Genomic DNA, 23,172 nt, shown 5'->3' on the forward strand with positions numbered 1-23,172 from the left:
ATTAATAGGTTTTTACTGTCACGTTCTTACAGTCTTTTACAGTTAAACTTGAAATCAGTGTCTGAGCAATCCAGCTTTTGAGCTTTCTCAACCATTCATTTTTTATTTCTGTATTTTTGATTATTTTTTTATTTTATTTTTTTACTTTCCTGTCATGTGATTACGTAAACTGCAATATGTCACAATATTTGGTATATATATATATATATATATATATATATATATATATATATATATATATATATATATATATATATATATATATATATATATATATATATATATATATATATATATATATCTTTTCTTTTTCTTTTAATATTTTTTATCTTTTATGTGAGAGATACAGAACCATAGAAGCATTGCTTTTGCCGATGTAAAATAACACAATCATCAAACTTTAGACAGCAGATAAATCAAAACTGTCAAATGTTAACAAATGAAATGTCCACCCAGGACTGTGCAAGCTTTGGGAGTGTTGATGGACTCATTCTACTCCATTCATCCATGTTTATTTATTTTTTTCATCTTCTGAATCTGATCTGAGGAGTTAGTATTGCTTTTGTTACAATTATTTATGAGATGATACAACACATTATAAGGTTATTTGTAAGGCATGATGGGAGCATTATAATGCATTAAGAATACCCTTATAATGTTTTATGCATGCAGGCTTCATTTGTGTAGTATTATGCTGTATTGTAACTATTGTTATGATTATTTATCAGGCGATACAACATATTATAAGGTTTTTTATAAGGAATTAGGCATGCATTTATAATGCATAATATACATACATATCGATACATAATCGATACTCTTCATCAAAGTGTTACTAAATGTTCTCTTGGATAGAGGAAATCTAATTCTACCTACAGCATATTATCAGTGTCTTTAAAGTCTGACCTTACCAGAATGTATTTATTTTTGAATTCTTAGGAAGGGAACATGATATATGTCCATACCAAAGAGGGTTAAGTAGACAGTACTATGCGCATTCAGATCCTGGTCATTTCAGAAGAGAGAAAAACTACAGACAGCAGGGAACTGCAGTGCCCTTCCCCACAAAGAGCATGATATATGCCTCTCAATTTCTCTCTTTCTTTCTCTTTCTGAGAAATAGCCTAATAGACTTTCATTGGGTTTAAAAGGATATAGTGAGGTAATACATACAGAAGGTCTGAAGTGAGTCCTCCAGCTCCTCTAGTCCCTCTGAACCGTGAAGAGTGCAATTGGTTACACATCCTTGGAGCCAGGCTATGCCTCCCATGATCCATTAGCGTATGTTCATTTAATTCTGCCGAGGTAATTAGAATCTATTTGACACCCCTAAGAGAAGGACTGCAAGGCTTGCAGGATCCTACGGTATAAAAAAAAAAATGCCCTAAAGCTGAGGGAATGTACAGTGCATAACTCTTAATAAGTTCTCATATAAGTTCAAGAGGAAGTTTATGTTTGTGTGTGTGCGAATGTCTGAGTTAAGAGGTGGGTAGACCTCAGACTGTACTCACTTGGACCAATTTGTGGCGCGAATGTAATTGGATTCATAAATTTATGAATTAATTTCCATAGATGGTTATAAAATTAGCCACTGCAAGATGTAGAATCTTTACCCCTTACGGGTAGGTGTTTTATCTTTGGCCCCCGAGGCGCAAATAAGTAAGTCTTTAATATATGACTCTATTAGACTAAGTTCTGGCAACATTGTGTGAGAGTAGGATAAGCTTCAGGGGCATGATGTTGAAAAGGACAAAATATTCCCCATCTATCAGCAAAAACCTCAGCGGTAATTGATGGAGTCCTCTTTCTGCTCCACTTGCTGCCATTCTGCAATTGTCAGATAGACATATTTTGATGGATGATGTCTTTTTCTGGACCATGATATATTCTTAACATACTCTTTTTTCCCCCTTTTTACTCTATTTTCTCAGACTGAATGTGGTTATTCTCAAGACGTCTGTGGCAAAATAAATCTAGTCCATACCTGTATGAATCCCCAATGTGCTATTTACCATCCTTCGTTCAGAAACAATACACATATTGTTCAGAAGTTTATGATCAGTAAGATTCTTATGTTCACCAAGTCTACTGTCGTGGGCTGCCGTGTGTGAAAATGTGTGATGCAGATGAACAAAAAAAAAGAATACTATACATATCTTGTTATGCTATATTATCACCAAATATATTTTCAAGATCTGAGGTGAGTTATCTTTTGTCACTTTCAGTATGGCTTTAAAGGACATGATAAGTGATATTTAAACTCAAAATAAATTATTTTAACATTTAATAAATCACACAGTAAGTACCTGGCATTATAACTGTTATACTTTATATGTTTTTGTACCAGTAACAACATCGCAAAATTTCTAAAATATAATCCCCTGTCACTGTATGGCTGTCATGGCTGGTTAGGACAAAAACTCTGAATAACATGGAAATTATACCTTTAATCATATGTTGCTTCGCATCTGCTGACTTAAATGTCATTTTTATTTTACATTTTGATTTGTTTTAATCTTTTGTAGGACATGTATAGTGCCACATCAAGCCATATCCATTATCATGGCTCAGAATAACTGTACAATAATACAACAAAATATTCTGGGGACTATAACATTTTTTTTTGTCAAAATTACCACAAAAAAAAAAAAAATGCTGGCTGACAACTTTAAATACAAAAAATAAATAAAAAATTTGCTGACAGGACAGAGTTAAAAAAATGTTCTTTTGAATTTCCTTCGTCTTCATGCTGTTTATACACACTACCCGTGACAGGAGAACAGACTAAACAGTGATTCTTTTTGCTGCGTTTTTGTTTCGCTTTTTTTGTCATGGATATTCCTCCTGTACACCTGCTGTGCCTAGAACAGGGAGATTGGGCACTGAAAAACCACATTCTGGACTTTATGCAGACACACAACACAGACCAACCATTGGTGGATGGTCCAAGGGAAGTTTTTGCTGCATTTGTGCAGTGGGTGCTGCTTAACTACAACTTCCATTCACCACCGTCTCGGTTGAGGACGATACTAGCTCTACTCAGAGAGCAGCTCTACTCAGAGAGCAGCTCTCCGCCACGACTTCATCGTGTGTTGGCCAGGGAGAGTTACCAGAGGTTGAGGGCTGGGAAGAAAGCCCCACCCAGAACCCCACCACGGTGGATGGGATTGCCATGGCCTTTGGAAAATGTTTTGTATTATTGGAGGTGTTTGTGGATATCGCCCTGTTCCTCCAGACCCTGCTGGTTCCGTCCAGCCCTGAATCTCCTGTGATTCCTCCCAGCTTCTCTCTCCCGCCTCCTCTAACAGCCAGTTCCTCAGCTCTACCTCCCCTGGTCCTCTTCAGTCCCTCTTTATCTTATGCACTGAACTGTGTGGATCTGCTTTAGTCCTTCAGGCCACCAGCTCTGCCTAGTCCAGAGGAACTCCTGGCTCCACATTTGAAATCATCGGAAATCCTTGGCTCCACTGGAAACCATCATCCTTACGACTCCACCGAGCTCCCTCATCCCACAGGCTCTGCCTTGGTTAGACATCTTCCTGTCTGCTCCTTCTGTTCTGTCTGGCTCAGCCTTCCTTATGGCACTTAATTCTTCCTCAGTCCTACTGGCTCCACTTCAGTCTTCAGGTTCCCACATTCCACTTCGGATTCTTGTCACTGCAGCTCGATCTTGGTCTCCAGCATGAGGTCTTTGACTCGTCAGCTCCACCTGGATTTCCATCTTCAGTGTCTCCATCGGGTGTCCACCATGGCTCCGCCCACCTTCAACTCCGCCCTGGGGCCCCCTTGGACTTCTAGTCCCTCATCCTCCTCCAGAGCCCCTCCCTCCTCTGAACTCTTTACTGCGCAAGGTCATGCCTTCCAGGAGGGGGAGCTTCTGAGTTATGTTTATTTATGCTGTGACCTAGTTTTACTGAGTTGCCTGATTAGTCATTTAGTTCACCTGTCGTCTCATTAGTTATCTTGTTAATCCCTAGCTGTGTTCGAAATCACTCCCTATACCCTTAAATCGGGCACTATTTGATGGGACAGCCTTTTGTTGTGGTGTCCGAAACCATAGTGGACATTTTTGAGTGCACTAATTCAATCCCACAATGCACCGCAATAATGAGTGTACAGCCGTTGTAGTACGAGCAATGGAGGAAGAGACTTGTTCGACACACCAGCTCTGCGCAGAACAATCGGCTCATAAATACAGCGAGAGCGCTTCGAGAGCAAATGACTCCTTATGCTTTTGAATCACTCTTACTCCCAACGCACTATCAGAGTCTTGCACTGAATGAATTAACCGCTGCCCGATTCGCCCTGTATACCCTCATTCATTCTCCATTACTCCACTAATTCACTTAAAGGAGTGAATGAAAACGAGTGAGCGAATTCTGACACTAAAGGCGCCAGAGATAATGCTGTTTAATTTGAGATTTGCTTGTTTACGAGTATTTCCATAAGATTTTTCATCAGCGAACAGCTGCTGCGTCGTGCTTTTACACAATATTATTTTAAATTGTTCTTCAAATTATAGAATTGAGAGAACCGCAAAATTAAGAACTTTTAATACAACAACTGAGACGTCCTGTTTTCTTAAGGTGGGCGTACACAGTGCGTTTTTTGCTGTCGTACGAACTCGCAGGCGATTTTTTTTTCATTCACGCATGGACATCGTGGATGCTGGTATGGTCACGGCTCGCACCATGTGAGAGGAAATACAAGATGAGCAGAGCACGTTAAGAGCACCTCCCGTCCTTACGATAATTTTCGGGAAAAAGTTCGGGGAGTCGGCCCGATTTTTACCAGCATATGACTGTCCCCTATTGCCAAATCATGCACAAGCACGTAACATAGGCTCAATCTATGAGTTTTATTAGCTCAGTGGCTGCAAACATACAGCATTCACACACACACACACACACACACACACACACACACACACACACACACACCTATACGGGTTTATGTGGTTTATGAGGACACTTCAGCCCAAACCAGTTTTTTGGTGTATTACAGGGACACCCCTTTCCCCTTGCTCTACAGTGATGTGGAGGGTATCAAAAATTTTGTTTTGAGCCAAACAACACAGATTTCTCTTCAGAATTTGTATACACACAACACAACTTATAATATTACCACCTGACAATATACATAATTATGAGGACACATAATTAAGTGTCTAAGCCCCGCCTATGAAAAAAAACGAAATTATAAAGACAGTGGATACACAACACACATAAATGACATTAATGTGTATTAGAGGGACAAACATGAATTAATGGGACATTGCAATACACAAACGTGAAGGCATTGTGCATTAAAAGGACACACCTGATTTATGAGGACAAATGAACACAGTACTGAGACTGCAAACACATCCACACCTGTGGGTCATACTCCAACACACAACCATTCTAAACTATGATATTCTGATATCTGAATATGCAACTATGTCTTTTACACTATACTGCTATTTGTGTGATCACATGACCTTTAAACAGACATGAGGACATACGACAGTGCACACCTTCAGAGAACAAGAAGTTTATTAGTGCTCGTTTACAACATTACAGCTGTTGCCCTGACAATATTACATAAATCACAAGATACTTAAAACCTCTCATAAACATAATTAACAAAAATTGCTGAAAATAAATGAAAGGGTCCCCCCTCATGTTTTTTTCTAAACCTGTTTGAGTTTCTTTCTTCTGCTGAACACAAAGGAAGATATTTTGAAGAATGTGGGTGAGCAGACGGGTGACGGTAGCCATGAGTTCAATAGCACAGAAAAAACACTTCGGCAGACAATTTCAACATCCCTTTAAAGCTTTCAACAGAAGTTTAAGACATAGCCATACATTTGAACAAAACAGAATAAACAGCAGCGGCAACAGAAGAAAAAACAAACATGGGTAACACTTTATAATAACGTTCAGTTATAAGTTTAGATGATGAACTAAATCATTTACAAAACATAACTATACATTCATTAATGATTAATAAGTGATATGCTAACCATTAACAAATGTGCTGTTTATTATCAAAACAGATCAATAGTAGATGTTTGAGTTATTAGATGATGTACTATAATTAACACTTAAACATTATTGGAGTATTTATGTCAAACTTGTTTTAGTGTCATCTCAAACAATGGCTAATCTTGAACAAATGATGAACAGACTATTAGTAAATGATCAGTAATGTATTGATGAATCCAAGTTTTCAGCTGGTGTGTGTTCAACTGCACACACATGCTAAAGCAGCATCATTGAGAAGAGTCGTTCCAGTCAGGGGACTGCAGTGTGTTCTGAATCTCTGCAGTCCTCTGTGTGGGATCTGGGATAATGTGAAGTGGTTTAATGTCCTCTGACACACACACATCAGGTGATGAGCAGAAGTGTCAGAGGTCGAACCCTCACCGGTCAGCACTTACACTAGTGTTCAACACCTACTACAGGTGATGTGGAACTCATTTACAACTCTTTCTGCATCCCCTAATCTAAAGTGTACACTACAATTGTATACACATCACTTGTATATGAATATATGGTATAGCATTCCACTAAAAATGAATGAATGTATTAACCAATAACTTATAAATTACTTATAACTGAATTAACAAAACAGTCATAAAATGTTAGCATACTACTAAGTCATTTATGAATGTCATGTTTTGTAAATGATTAGTTCATCATTATCTAATAACTTATAAGTGACTTATAACTGAACATTATTATAAAGTGTTACCAAACATTTAGCAAGTTTCATGTAAGCGATAATCCCTGATTCCTGACAAAGGCTCGCTGTTTTGCTGAAGCCGGACGCTCTGCAGTTTACCCGGTGAACTGTGCTCAGTTCTGCAGACTCCGCTGGAGGCCATATCTGCCGTTTTCTTCTTGCCTCGCCCCTTCAGAAGATTCAAGAATCCCTACAAAAGAGGAAAACAGATTCTTTAACCCATGGGGTGAAAACCACTTCCTTTTCTCCCAACTCGTCCCACTGTCCTCACCCTCATCTTTAGTCTAGAACTGATTAATAATCGGAGACAAAAGTGATGGGCTGCTGTTTGTTAAATACTTGTGTTTGTTGTGTGTGTGTGTGTGGCCTACACCTGGGTTATGAGGACATGTGTTTTGTGAGGACACGTGATTTATGAGGACATTCTCATAAGATGATGTTCCTGATGTTTGACTTGACTGAAGAACCTCAGTGTTGTGTGTGTGTGTGTGGCTTACACCTGGGTTATGAGGACACATGATTTATGAGGACATTCTCATAAGATGATGTTCCTGATGTTTGACTTGACTGAAGAACCTCAGTGTTGTGTGTGTGTGTGTGTGTTTGTGTGTGGCTTACACCTTGGTTATGAGGACATGTGTTTTGTGAGGACATTATCATAAGATGATGTTCCTGATGTTTGACCTGACTGAAGAACCCCAGTGTTGTGTGTGTGTGTGGCTTACACCTGGGTTATGAGGACACATGATTTGTGAGGACATTATCATAAGATGATGTTCCTGATGTTTGACTTGACTGAAGAACCTCAGTGTTGTGTGTGTGTGTGGCTTACACCTGGGTTATGAGGACACATGATTTATGAGGACATTATCATAAGATGATGTTCCTGATGTTTGACTTGACTGAAGAACTTCAGTGTTGTGTGTGTATGTGTGTGTGTGTGACTTACACCTGGGTTATGAGGACACATGATTTATGAGGACATTATCATAAGATGATGTTCCTGATGTTTGACTTGACTGAAGAACCTCAGTGTTGTGTGTGTGTGTGGCTTACACCTGGGTTATGAGGACACATGATTTATAAGGACATTCTCATAAGATGATGTTCCTGATGTTTGACCTGACTGAAGAACCTTAGTGTTGTGTGTGTGTGTGTGTGGCTTACACCTGGGTTATGAGGACACATGATTTATGAGGACATTATCATACGATGATGTTCCTGATGTTTGACTTGACTGAAGAACCTCAGTGTTGTGTGTGTATGTGTGGCTTACACCTGGGTTATGAGGACACATGATTTATAAGGACATTCTCATAAGATGATGTTCCTGATGTTTGGCCTGACTGAAGAACCTCAGTGTTGTGTGTGTGTGTGGCTTACACCTGGGTTATGAGGACACATGATTTATGAGGACATTCTCATAAGATGATGTTCCTGATGTTTGACTTGACTGAAGAACCTCAGTGTTGTGTGTGTGTGTGTGAGTGTGTGTGTGTGTGTGTGGCTTACACCTGGGTTATGAGGACACATGATTTATGAGGACATTCTCATAAGATGATGTTCCTGATGTTTGACCTGACTGAAGAACCTCAGTTTTGTGTGTGTGTGTGTGTGTGTGGCTTACACCTGGGTTATGAGGACACATGATTTATGAGGACATTATCATAAGATGATGTTCCTGATGTTTTAGTTGACTGAAGAACCTCAGTGTTGTGTGTGTGTGTGGCTTACACCTGGGTTGTGAGGACACGTAATTACGGGGATATGGAATAACACACTTGAACACAACTCATGGTTGACTCAAAGTGCTGTCCAATACACATGAAGACAAACATAATAGAAAGAGAATACAAACAATACAGTAGATAAGTTATACCTGGTTAAAAGCTAACCCTAACCCTAATTATATGTAGTAAAAAGTTATAGTTAACCTCTAGTCTGGCTAACCCTAACCCTGATCATAACAGAAGTAGGTAGTAAAAGTTATAGTTAACCTCTAGTCTGGCTAACCCTGACCCTGATCTTAACAGAAGTAGGTAGTAGAAGTTATAGTTAACCTCTAGTCTGGCTAACCCTAACCCTGATCATAACAGAAGTAGGTAGTAAAAGTTATAGTAGACCTATAGTCTGGCTAACCCTAACCCTGATCATGACAGAAGTAGGTAGTAAAAGTTATTGTTAACCTCTAGTCTGGCTAACCCTAACCCTGATCATGACAGAAGTAGGTAGTAAAAGTTATTGTTAACCTATAGTCTGGCTAACCCTAACCCTGATCATGACAGAAGTAGGTAGTAAAAGTTATAGTTAACCTCTAGTCTGGCTAACCCTAATCCTGATCATAACAGAAGTAGGTAGTAAAAGTTATAGTAGACCTCTAGTCTGGCTAACCCTAACCCTGATCATAACAGAAGTAGGTAGTAAAAGTTATAGTTTACCTCTAGTCTGGCTAACCCTAACCCTGATCATAACAGAAGTAGGTAGTAAAAGTTATAGTTTACCTCTAGTCTGGCTAACCCTAACCCTGATCATAACAGAAGTAGGTAGTAAAAGTTATAGTTAACCTCTAGTCTGGCTAACCCTAACCCTGATCATAACAGAAGTAGGTAGTAAAAGTTATAGTTAACCTCTAGTCTGGCTAACCCTAACCCTGATCATAACAGAAGTAGGTAGTAAAAGTTATAGTTTACCTCTAGTCTGGCTAACCCTAACCCTGATCATAACAGAAGTAGGTAGTAAAAGTTATAGTTAACCTCTAGTCTGGCTAACCCTAACCCTGATCATAACAGAAGTAGGTAGTAAAAGTTATAGTTAACCTCTAGTCTGGCTAACCCTTACCCTGATCATAACATAAGTAGGTAGTAAAAGTTATAGTTAACCTCTAGTCTGGCTAACCCTGACCCTGATCTTAACAGAAGTAGGTAGTAGAAGTTATAGTTAACCTCTAGTCTGGCTAACCCTAACCCTGATCATAACAGAAGTAGGTAGTAAAAGTTATAGTAGACCTATAGTCTGGCTAACCCTAACCCTGATCATAACAGAAGTAGGTAGTAAAAGTTATTGTTAACCTCTAGTCTGGCTAACCCTAACCCTGATCATGACAGAAGTAGGTAGTAAAAGTTATTGTTAACCTATAGTCTGGCTAACCCTAACCCTGATCATGACAGAAGTAGGTAGTAAAAGTTATTGTTAACCTCTAGTCTGGCTAACCCTAACCCTGATCATAACAGAAGTAGGTAGTAAAAGTTATAGTTAACCTCTAGTCTGGCTAACCCTAACCCTGATCATAACAGAAGTAGGTAGTAAAAGTTATAGTAGACCTCTAGTCTGGCTAACCCTAACCCTGATCATAACAGAAGTAGGTAGTAAAAGTTATAGTTAACCTCTAGTCTGTCTAACCCTAACCCTGATCATAACAGAAGTAGGTAGTAAAAGTTATAGTTTACCTCTAGTCTGGCTAACCCTTACCCTGATCATAACAGAAGTAGGTAGTAAAAGTTATAGTTAACCTCTAGTCTGGCTAACCCTAACCCTGATCATAACCAAAGTAGGTAGTAAAAGTTATAGTTTACCTCTAGTCTGGCTAACCCTTACCCTGATCATAACAGAAGTAGGAAGTAAAAGTTATAGTTTACCTCTAGTTTGGCTAACCCTTACCCTGATCATAACAGAAGTAGGTAGTAAAAGTTATAGTTTACCTCTAGTCTGGCTAACCCTTACCCTGATCATAACAGAAGTAGGTAGTAAAAGTTATAGTTTACCTCTAGTTTGGCTAACCCTTACCCTGATCATAACAGAAGTAGGTAGTAAAAGTTATAGTTTACCTCTAGTCTGGCTAACCCTTACCCTGATCATAACAGAAGTAGGTAGTAAAAGTTATAGTTTACCTCTAGTCTGGCTAACCCTTACCCTGATCATAACAGAAGTAGGTAGTAAAAGTTATAGTTTACCTCTAGTCTGGCTAACCCTTACCCTGATCATGACAGAAGTAGGTAGTAAAAGTTATAGTTAACCTCTAGTCTGGCTAACCCTGACCCTGATCTTAACAGAAGTAGGTAGTAGAAGTTATAGTTAACCTCTAGTCTGGCTAACCCTAACCCTGATCATAACAGAAGTAGGTAGTAAAAGTTATAGTAGACCTATAGTCTGGCTAACCCTAACCCTGATCATAACAGAAGTAGGTAGTAAAAGTTATTGTTAACCTCTAGTCTGGCTAACCCTAACCCTGATCATGACAGAAGTAGGTAGTAAAAGTTATTGTTAACCTATAGTCTGGCTAACCCTAACCCTGATCATGACAGAAGTAGGTAGTGAAAGTTATTGTTAACCTCTAGTCTGGCTAACCCTAACCCTGATCATAACAGAAGTAGGTAGTAAAAGTTATAGTTAACCTCTAGTCTGGCTAACCCTAACCCTGATCATAACAGAAGTAGGTAGTAAAAGTTATAGTAGACCTCTAGTCTGGCTAACCCTAACCCTGATCATAACAGAAGTAGGTAGTAAAAGTTATAGTTAACCTCTAGTCTGTCTAACCCTAACCCTGATCATAACAGAAGTAGGTAGTAAAAGTTATAGTTTACCTCTAGTCTGGCTAACCCTTACCCTGATCATAACAGAAGTAGGTAGTAAAAGTTATAGTTAACCTCTAGTCTGGCTAACCCTAACCCTGATCATAACCAAAGTAGGTAGTAAAAGTTATAGTTTACCTCTAGTCTGGCTAACCCTTACCCTGATCATAACAGAAGTAGGTAGTAAAAGTTATAGTTTACCTCTAGTTTGGCTAACCCTTACCCTGATCATAACAGAAGTAGGTAGTAAAAGTTATAGTTTACCTCTAGTCTGGCTAACCCTTACCCTGATCATAACAGAAGTAGGTAGTAAAAGTTATAGTTTACCTCTAGTTTGGCTAACCCTTACCCTGATCATAACAGAAGTAGGTAGTAAAAGTTATAGTTTACCTCTAGTCTGGCTAACCCTTACCCTGATCATAACAGAAGTAGGTAGTAAAAGTTATAGTTTACCTCTAGTCTGGCTAACCCTTACCCTGATCATAACAGAAGTAGGTAGTAAAAGTTATAGTTTACCTCTAGTCTGGCTAACCCTTACCCTGATCATGACAGAAGTAGGTAGTAAAAGTTATAGTTTACCTCTAGTCTGGCTAACCCTTACCCTGATCATAACAGAAGTAGGTAGTAAAAGTTATAGTTTACCTCTAGTCTGGCTAACCCTTACCCTGATCATGACAGAAGTAGGTAGTAAAAGTTATAGTTTACCTCTAGTCTGGCTAACCCTTACCCTGATCATGACAGAAGTAGGTAGTAAAAGTTATAGTTTACCTCTAGTCTGGCTAACCCTAACCCTGATCATAACAGAAGTAGGTAGTAAAAGTTATAGTTAACCTCTAGTCTGGCTAACCCTTACCCTGATCATAACAGAAGTAGGTAGTACAAATTATAGTTAACCTCTAGTCTGGCTAACCCTTACCCTGATCATAACAGAAGTAGGTAGTAAAAGTTATAGTTTACCTCTAGTCTGGCTAACCATTACCCTGATCATAACAGAAGTAGGTAGTAAAAGTTATAGTTAACCTCTAGTCTGGCTAACCCTAACCCTGATCATAACAGAAGTAGGTAGTAAAAGTTATAGTTTACCTCTAGTCTGGCTAACCCTTACCCTGATCATAACAGAAGTAGGTAGTAAAAGTTATAGTTTACCTCTAGTCTGGCTAACCCTTACCCTGATCATGACAGAAGTAGGTAGTAAAAGTTATAGTTTACCTCTAGTCTGGCTAACCCTTACCCTGATCATAACAGAAGTAGGTAGTAAAAGTTATAGTTAACCTCTAGTCTGGCTAACCCTTACCCTGATCATAACAGAAGTAGGTAGTACAAATTATAGTTAACCTCTAGTCTGGCTAACCCTGACCCTGATCATAACAGAAGTAGGTAGTAAAAGTTATCGTTAACCTATAGTCTGGCTAACCCTTACCCTGATCATAACAGAAGTAGGTAGTAAAAGTTATCGTTAACCTATAGTCCGGCGGCCCGCCACATTCTAATCTGCCCCGATTTTACCAGATTTTAGTTTGACTGACAGATGCTTTGCCAAAGCAATTGAGTAAAACACAACTTCAAAGAAACTGAGAATGCTGAAAAATGTAAAAAAAAAATAATATGTTTGGTTTATTATGAAACTGATAATGAACCAAAAATTAAATTTTTTACATTGCTGAAATGAAATAAGTATTCTGTTTCTGCATATTTATGTAAAAGAGAAGCGCACACTTTGCTCATGCAAACAGCTTCTGATCTGGTGTTTTCAGCGTATCAGGTCACAGTAACACACACACACAACACTGAGGTTCTTCAGTCAAGTCAAACATCAGGAACATCATCTTATGATAATGTCCTCACAAATCATGTGTCCTCATAACCCAGGTGTAAGCCACACACACACACACACACACACACACACAACACTGGGGTTCTTCAGTCAAGTCAAACATCAGGAACATCATCTTATGAGAATGTCCTCACAAATCATGTGTCCTCATAACCCAGGTGTAAGCCACACATACACACACAACACTGAGGTTCTTCAGTCAAGTCAAACATCAGGAACATCATCTTATGATAATGTCCTCATAAATCATGTGTCCTCATAACCCAGGTGTAAGCCACACACACACACACAACACTGAGGTTCTTCAGTCAAGTCAAACATCAGGAACATCATCTTATGATAATGTCCTCATAAATCATGTGTCCTCATAACCCAGGTGTAAGCCACACACACACACAACACTGAGGTTCTTCAGTCAAGTCAAACATCAGGAACATCATCTTATGATAATGTCCTCATAAATCACGTGTCCTCATAACCCAGGTGTAAGCCACACACACACACAACACTGAGGTTCTTCAGTCAGGCCAAACATCAGGAACATCATCTTATGAGAATGTCCTTATAAATCATGTGTCCTCATAACCCAGGTGTAAGCCACACACACACACACAACACTGAGGTTCTTCAGTCAGGTCAGACATCAGGAACATCATCTTATGAGAATGTCCTTATAAATCATGTGTCCTCATAACCCAGGTGTAAGCCACACACGCACACACACACACAAAACTGAGGTTCTTCAGTCAGGTCAAACATCAGGAACATCATCTTATGAGAATGTCCTTATAAATCATGTGTCCTCATAACCCAGGTGTAAGCCACACACACACACACAACACTGAGGTTCTTCAGTCAAGTCAGACATCAGGAACATCTTCTTATGATAAGGTCCTCACAAAACGTGTAAGCCACACACACCTGACATACTGTGATGCATTTAAAGTCAGGAACATTACCTTGGATAATATGAATCTTTAAAATAATCTTACAAATGCTAAATAGGTTATGTAAAGTTTACAGTACCGTGCATTTCCTTGGCCACTCAGAATCGCCGTAATTGTGTGATATCTTCACCAGGACAGATGCTCCTTACAGCAGATAGGCAAACGTGAAGTTTTTCTATCCACACGGATCGTCTTCATCCAGTTGTTTGGATTCATATGTTCAGAGATTACAAGTCATCCAAAGGGAACTGTCATCTCGGGCTGATCAACACTAAATAAATGACAATTCAACTTTCAATTAAGAATTCTTATTCCTGTTAGACACAAAAAAAGACAATATCAGTGATGAAAATCTAATATCATCAAATATATTCTTTGTGATCACCAGTCATTTAATAGTTTAATAGCGTTTGGTATTAAGATGTGTTTTGGACGATCGGATCAAAAGTGGATGATGCTCAACACAGGTGTAAATGGGGTTTAAAACATTTTGAGCTTGTCAACTTTCAACCACTTCCAGAAGTTGGAAAACTCATTCGACCAGATTGCTTTCGTAGTGTAACGTCTGTGTGGTTGAATGTGTTCGAACAGTCACAAAAGACCGCCTGCTCTCCGCTGAATGACCTAATGTGGAAACTAGAGATGCTTCGATACCAGTATCGGTATCAGCCCAAAATACCAGAGAAAGATGAAATAAATGCATCTAATTAACAGAATATTAAACAAAATTAAATATCCATACTATAGCTGCTGTGCACAAGCTGATGAGTGAAACACGCAGAGTGGATTGAGCTGACGTTTTTCACAGACATCGCTGAAAATGATGGCCCATAATTACACAGACTTCTGTTGCATGCACTTGACTGCTAACCCACTCACCAGGACACATTTGGATTAAAAATACATTGTATATGCAAATAAAAAAAGGTTGAAGGTTACATTACATTTTAATATAAGATGTAAAAATTTTATTTGACATAAGAAGACACAGATATGACAGTTAATACATTTAAAAATACTGTTCACCTCTGACTTTATTGATCAGTTATTTTAGGGTTTGGATCTTCTCTTGAGTCTTTGACTAGGCTAGGCACTTCTTTAATGTATCAAACATGAAACAAAACGTAAAAACATAAAACGTTTTGTGACCAAATGTAAATAAATCTTTTTGATAAATCAGATATATCTAATCTGTAAAAATGCATGAAATGACCAGGTGTAAACATGCCCTTTAAGAACTCGAACGTTGATATAATTAGATTTTTGGCTGAGCTGGGTCCACCTTGTCACTGACCGGCGTTAACAGCTCACGATGAAAATGGCTAACGTGGTTTCTCAAGTTAGTGGTATTACCCCATGCACATTTTATTTGTGCGTGACATAATTTTCACACAGCACGTGTGTTCTCCAGGTCGTGCTTACCACCAGGTTGTTCAAAAAATCCGAAATGTGCCCAGATGTTTGCTTTTAAAATAGTTGGAGCATTTTTAACTACTCACACTCGTGTCTCGCCTCCCTCTGCCTTTGTATGCTACCGCGACAATGCACATACACGACAAATGATGGCAGAAAAGCGTCAGTACATTATAATAGGTTATGGTCTATTACTGAACTGATACCGAATCGTCCTTGTCTGCATCGCGATGCATCAAAAAAACAAATAATTTCGACAGCCCAACTAGGCATGTTTCCTATTAATTGTCCTAGGAACCTCTAAGTTTATTTTAATTTTTGTGTATTTTGTATTACTTGTAATGTTGTAGTTGAAGGTTATTTAAAAATATACAAAACAGGCCAAAAGTTTGGACACGTTACTATTTGTAATGTTTTTGAAAGAAGTTTCTTCTGCTCATCAAGCCTGCATTTATTTGATCAAAAATACAGAACAAAAATTAATATTGTGATATATTATTACAATTTAAAATATTTGTTTTTCAATGTATTCTACTTTAAATGATCATTTATTTCTGTGATGCAAAGCTGATTTTTCAGGATCGTTCCTCCAGTCTTCAGTGATCATGATCCTTCAGAAATCATTCTCATATGATGATTTATTATGAGTGTTGGAAACCGTTCTGCTGACTAATATATTTGATGAATAAAAGGTTCAAAAGAACTGCATTTATTCAAAATAAAAACATATTTTCAAATAATATAAATCTCCTTTACTATCACTTTTTATCAATTTAACACATCCTTGCTGAACAAAATTATTGATTTATTTAAAAAAAGAAATAAAAAAATGACTGACCAGTATTGTATACTGTTGTTACAAAAGATTTCTATTTTTAAAACATTTGCTTCTTTTTTTTATTTTTATTTTTTTACTTTTTATTCATCAAAGTATTATAAAAACATATCACAGGTTATGAAATAATATTAGTGAGCAGAACTGTTTCCAACACTCGTAATGAATCCTCATCTGAGAATGATTTCTGACGGATCGTGATCACTGAAGACTGGAGGAACCATCCGGAAAATACAGCTCTGATCACAGAAATAAATCATCATTTAAAGTAGAATAAATTGAAAAACAAATATTTTAAATTGTAATAATATATCACAATATTATTTTTTTTCTGTATTTTTGATCAAATAAATGCAGGGTTGATGAGCAGAAGAAACTTCTTTCAAAAACATTACAAATAGTAATGTGTCCAAACTTTTGGCCTGTACTATATATATATATATGCAAATATAGGGAGTTACTTTCAAGTCCTGCCTCTTTTGTCATAAAATTAAGTTGTTATGGGGAAAAATAATGTCTAAAATAAAGTCTGGCCCACCAGGAATTTCAATGGGCCCACCCTGCATCTCAAAGCTGGAGCAGGCCTGTGATACAGCAATAGCATGAACAGTGGAAGTAACTGTAGCTCCTATAATACAGTTTAACAGGCATAATTAGGCATGCAAATAACTGAAGGATATCTATTTGCTAAGCCAACTCAATTTGATTCATATTCTTTTGGTTTCTCTATTCATTATTTTTAAAAATGAAAAATGCAATGAAAATACAAGTTATTGGTACTATTGGTAAGTTGGAAGTTCGTTCTGGAAAAGTGGTATCAGTTCATCCCTAGCGTAAACATTACAGGACGTGTGCAAGACAGTCAGCTAATTACCCAAGTTACCCAAGAGAAAAAACGTAGAGCACAATGTTCTCTCTCACCATTTCTTGATTTCTGACACATTCACAGTGTTCGGCTGGTCTCCGGTCACGTTCATGTGTAAATTGCGTGAGATAATTTTTGTCCATTAGAACAAAAGACCCGAAAAAGCCCATACATTTACTCACCCATACACCCTCCCTTTGAAGAAATCAGGACAGAAGTGGTTGAAAATGAATAAAAGAGACTGACTAAAACACCAAGTGTAAACGGGAATGTGTGTCCCTCATCTACTCGAGATCCGATCGACCAAAACGCATCTTAATACCAGGTGTAAATTAGGGATGCACAATTTATTGCCACCATATCGTTATCATCCAATAAATGGACATTATTAATGTTAACGTTATCAATCCGATATGAAAATTATGCCGATATATATAAGCTGATAGATCATGTAATTTTCCTTCAGCCGAGACACTTCAGATGCGCAGTATTCATCATGATGGTTTTGAATTGCTTGATATGATTGGAATCACTTTTTTTTAAATGTAATGTAAGGGGGGGCTTACATTAGCTTACATTGTTGCAGCCATTAAAATAGTTCAGTTTTGTTTTTAATGTCAAAGTAGTTATATTTTGTTTCGTTTCATTGTTAAGTTAATTTAGAAAAATGTTTAGAGCAATTTTTTGTTTGTTAAATTAAAGTTTACATTTTTTTAAGTGACGACCAAGTGGCCAGTGGCCAACAGTGAGTAAACCGCATGTTTAATCAATTTAGCCTCTCTAATCAACTATTGACTTGTCTTGCCTATAATAAAATCCATAGATTTAAAACACTTCAAGTATCACAATGTTAGTTAATTTAGTCTACTATAATATTACCTCCACATTAAAAAGGCATTTTTGACGAGCTGAGGCAGGCTGATGCTGCTCGCAACGGCACTCACAAACGAAACGAGCTAAACAATCTAAACAAATAAAAAAATAAAAGAACATGCAGTTTGTATTATACCTTACACCTCTGCAAAATGAATATAAATCAGATCTTAAATTCCCACGGTATAGCCTATATTTAACGGAGTTCACAGCAACGAAAGCAAAAGATTCAAGATGCATTTTATTCAGCAGCTCAAAGACCGCAAAATGAAAGAGCGAAGCACTGGTAAGATCATTTATTAATTTTTATTGAAGATGATTGTGTTTTTGAGCATCTAAGACTTAGACTACGACCATTTGCGTTGGCTTGCTTTACTCATTTGCGGCGATGCGTGTTGCAGCTCCATCATATCTATCGGACTACAACCTATAGCACATAACACGCTCTCACACACGTTTATTATTTAACCATTTGCCAGGAGTAAAATTTACACGTGGTTTAAGATACCTGGTCAGAGAAAATGAATGAAGAAATCATTTGTAAAAAGGCCCTAACTCTAGCAGCTGCTGAAGAAACGCGCGCTGCTGCTGGCGCTGGACTCTTTAACCCTGAGCGAGCATGTCTTGACAGTCGAGTAAGCTATCATGGTCTCATGATGTTTCCACCAGTGCAGCACATCTCATTGTTCCTTTTAATTAATCAAATAATTATAAAACAAATGAGAAGCCTAAAAAGGTCCGAAGCCCGGCCCACATTTAGGTATGACGTGAAAATTAGCCCGAAGTCCGGCCCTAGGGGCGTAAAAAAGTCGGGCTCTGCTCTAGTGTGAAGCTAGGTTCTATTGTTGAGCTGTACTGTATGTTCTGCTGTTTGCACAATAAAATAAAAACGTGAAAAAAGTATTTTTAACGGGTCACAGATACTCGTCGGTTGTATTTTTATGTAATGCCAAGTCAATATTATAATCTTATCAGTTAACTGTTAATAATCGATTAATAAGCATCGCTTATCGGTCGGGAAAATTAACCGAAATTAGCATCCCTAGTAGAGAGGTTTATATAAAGGGGTTTGAGTGATCAATTATCAGTATTTACATTTCTCTCCGATATGGCAGGAAATTAATGTGGAGGATTTGAACTGTGAAGATGATTGACGGCAGTTTAAACTGTGATATGATGCACATAACTAAGCAACAGAGTCCGTTAAAGATAATAAAGTAGTATGTCCCAAAACTTGCATACTCTTCTGCTACACACTCAAAAGTATATACTTTTGTTCACAAAAAGAGTATACTTTTAGGACGTAGTATAAGTAGGCGAATTGGGACGCAGCGTATGTCTTTTGGAATTAAAGTGCGCAGTGATCTGCCTTGAAACTCGAGCTGGCGCCGGCTGTTCTTCCCTGCCAAAAAACAGAATGGGCCACGTGACCTCCAGAGATCTATAGGATGCGTTTGGTTCAGTTAATTAACGTTGGAGTAAAGCGCTTTATAGTACCGTTGATCATCTTTAGCTTCAGCACGTACTGCTCAAACAGTGATGCACAACATTAATAACTACTGTGACTGTCCTATACACAACATTACACTGAGAACACTCTTGTAATAAAATGCTGTTAATTCTTTGGGATTAGCTGTTGTGTTTCAGTGCGTTGTTGCAGAAGGGCAATTCTACAACAGGAGTTACACAGATTAGCATGTAACTTAGTCAAAGCTTCACTTGAGCATTTGCGTAATTTTTTGCAGATATAAGCAATATAGCGTGTTTCATTGAGTTAATAACCCGCAGCACATCATTGTACGAGTGATCATCTTAATCTTTAGCGCACGCTCTGTAGCAATGCACAACATTAATAACATATGATTGGGGTTGTCATATTACATTATAATAGTATACACTAATGTAATAAGTTGTAAAGTCTTCGGGTTTAGTTGTTGTGTTTCATAGGAAGAGCGCTATTCTGACTACATAACTTAGATCATCTGTGTGTGATTTTGTGCAAATATAAGTTGCAATACCATGTTGATTTTGTTCAAATATCTGCATTATCGTATACAGGATGTGTTCTGTTGAGTAAATAACCTGGTAGCGACGTGGAGACTTATCCATGGCACATGCATTTTGATTCTTTATAGCCTAAGTCATGCTGGCCAATGACTTGTTTGCATTATTTAGTTTTTTTTTTTTTTTTTGTTAGGCAGTGGGTGTTTTTGGTAACACTTTACAATGAGGTCTCATTTGTTAATGCATTAACTAACATGAACTAATATAAAGCAATAACCTTTGTTAATGGTAGTTATGTTGAATGAAAATGTTGAGATTAACATGAACTAAGGTTCATAAATCCTGTAGAAGCATTATTCATTCATTGGTGGATCATGTTAACTGATGATAATAAAATCAAATCTTATTGTACAATTTGTTTTATTATACAGAACTGGCCATAGGAGTGTAAAACTAATTTTAAAAGTTAAGGAATCTTACACTAGTACAAACTGTACTCCATATGTTTGATTTATGTTAAAGTGTTTGGGATATGGCTTTTTTTTTATGGTGAGCCTTTAGTTTTTGTAATCAGGTGCTCAAAGTATATAAAAATTTGTATTTAGGTATAGGTCAATATATTGGTTATCGGCTTTCTGATATAAATAATTATCATTATCGGGCAAAATGTTCATATCGGTGCATCCCTATTGTAAACAGGGCCATAATTACAAACTTACATACACATCAAACACTTACCAGAGGAGTTTTCCATCATAATGAAGCTCAAAGATGAACACTTTCAGAGCGTCATAAAGATATGTTCTTTGCCTCCGCTCTCATTCTTCTTTGCTTATGAGTCTCGTCTGTATTCCAGCAGGAAATCTGCCTTCTCAAACTCAGTACAACTGAACAACAGAAGAAAAACATCACTGTAAACAACATATGTATCTGGCACAGCTTTATTAAACAAAATATTTTCACTTAAACTTAGCTCTATCAGACCATTCTCTCTTCTGAAGGGAAAACTGTACAGCCTCCTCCAGCGCATTATCTGATGTGTCTGCTGTCATAAAGAAAAACATCTATAATTATGACCATTGCATTTAATTTAACATTATTCAGCAAGATTGTTTTCATTATAAACATTAATACTTACAGTTCTATTGGTACAGAGTATATTTTATTACATTCAGGAGGAATAAAAGCATATATTGATTTCCTAGTTTCTTAAAAATGATAATAATAGTAACTTTAAACCGAGCTAACATTAAACTACAGTACTATTTACAGTAGCATGTCAGGATACTTTATCCCCTTCACAGATTGTAGTCATGACAACGCATTGTTACGATGGCTAGACTGATGTATGTGCTCAAAATAAGTTATTTACAATTATATTGGAATCTAAAACAAGTTAAATATGACAAGCATCTCTGATTCTCTGGGATCAGAATGACTCTATGCTAGCCCCGTTAGCATCAGGTGCTAGTTGCTTTCTGACTGCAAAACGAGCAGATAATAGCTTATAAAACACACACAAACAATCCAAAATGAGCCACAAGCGATTAAACAGCAGATTAACTTACCTTTCTTTTAATAGTTGCTTCAAACAGGTCCAAATCACAGAAGTTTTCTCAGGTGGTTTCAATCCGGTCCAAACAGGAAATTAACCGATTATATGATATTATAATATATTTAAGGATTACATTTCATCGAGGGATCACTCTACGTTAAAAAATATATTTGACAGTTCATCAATTGTAGACAATAATGCTTAAATAATGAGTAAATTACATAAATCCACTTGTATAAGGAAATTAGATGTACACACTGGGTCTGAGAAATTCCGACATTATGAGGACTTCAGGCGGTCAGCCAATCAGAAGCTCCGATTCCTTACACGAGAGTGAATATTTATGAGGGGTGCAGTACCGCAGACCCACGTCCAGGGGCGCTGTCTCGATACACAGCTGATACACAAAATCAGGTCTATGTGAATTATAAGGACTTTAGCTGAAATTCTGGATTTTAGCTCCCCCTATGTATAGAAACACTTCTACACTGTTAGAATTATGAGGACATCGGCCCTGTCCTCATAATTCAAAATGTCCTCATAATGTGGCGTGTATTCAGGTGAAATGTCCCCGTAATACACATAGGCGCACACACACACACACACACACACACACACACACACACACACACACACACACACACACACACACACACACACACACTTTCTCTCTCTCACGCGCACCCTTTTCTCTCCTTCTGGTTGTTTCGGTTGAAAAGAATGGCTATTGTTCTCTGCTTTTCAAAAAAATCATTTGCACACATTTTTTCTTTATTTTTTGTATCTGAAGCTATAGCAGCAACATTGAAAGCTCCGGTCTCTATGTTTATCACGAAAGCTCGTGTGATCATGGCCGGTGCAAACAGTCGTGCCGTGTACCAGCTGATTTGATGCGATCAAATTAAATGACTCGTATTGACTGCAATATCTCACAACCTCCCGAGTGTCCGAATATGCACAGTGTACGCCCGCCTTTATGCAATTGTCATGCAGCTTATAAGTCATAAGCTCCTATTGCTAACCCTATATAGCGCTCTTGACACTGACAAAGATATGCTATATTATGACCCACTGTAAAAACAACAACAACAACAACATAGTAATTATAAACTTCAGTGTTTATTTTTGTGTAACATGGACTTCAATGTTTAATTTGTGTGACTTTACCAAAACATTTGATTTGTAGGCGTTCTTCCAGTTGCGAGCCTGTGCACTTTACCTGACGTTTCAGGGTTAGGCCCGGCAGCTGAAAATAATTTAGACTGACAAAATAATAAAAATGGACCACGTCCATGTGGGTACAATTGGTCTTGTTGTCCCCTATGGTTGTCCCACCCGTATACAATGGGTCCGATGATTCCGCTGTGGATGCCATCTGCTGGCGAGACGCGGGAATTCATTCGACACGCGGCGCATGATCTCAGTGCATTGTGGGTATTCTTTAGATGTCGAGTGTACATCGGTTGCAAACTCGTTATTGCGGTGCATTTTGGGATTGAATGAGTGCACTCAATATCATTGACTATGGTTTCGGACATTACTACAAATGGCT

The 23,172-nt window shown here is 37.8% G+C and overlaps 1 protein-coding gene and 1 long non-coding RNA gene across 3 annotated transcripts in view; both read right to left on the reverse strand.

Moving 5' to 3' along the window:
• The window catches only part of nlgn4xa (neuroligin 4 X-linked a), a 159,094-nt gene that overhangs the window by 46,710 nt on the left and 89,212 nt on the right, over positions 1 to 23,172 (reverse strand). The gene's annotated exons all lie outside the window — the stretch shown is intronic.
• LOC137073190 (uncharacterized) lies at positions 5,525 to 22,238 on the reverse strand. Of its 2 annotated transcripts, none has more exons than XR_010904751.1 (5): positions 21,634 to 22,238; positions 21,050 to 21,110; positions 20,804 to 20,952; positions 14,155 to 14,346; positions 5,525 to 6,916 (listed from the first exon to the last, which is right to left on the reverse strand). It is a non-coding gene; the product is annotated as an uncharacterized lncRNA (long non-coding RNA). The 2 variants fall into 2 exon arrangements; XR_010904750.1 differs by having other exon boundaries at positions 14,155 to 14,389.

The sequence above is a fragment of the Pseudorasbora parva genome, chromosome 4 (genome assembly GCF_024679245.1).
Source record: "Pseudorasbora parva isolate DD20220531a chromosome 4, ASM2467924v1, whole genome shotgun sequence".
Classification (NCBI taxonomy): domain Eukaryota; kingdom Metazoa; phylum Chordata; class Actinopteri; order Cypriniformes; family Gobionidae; genus Pseudorasbora; species Pseudorasbora parva.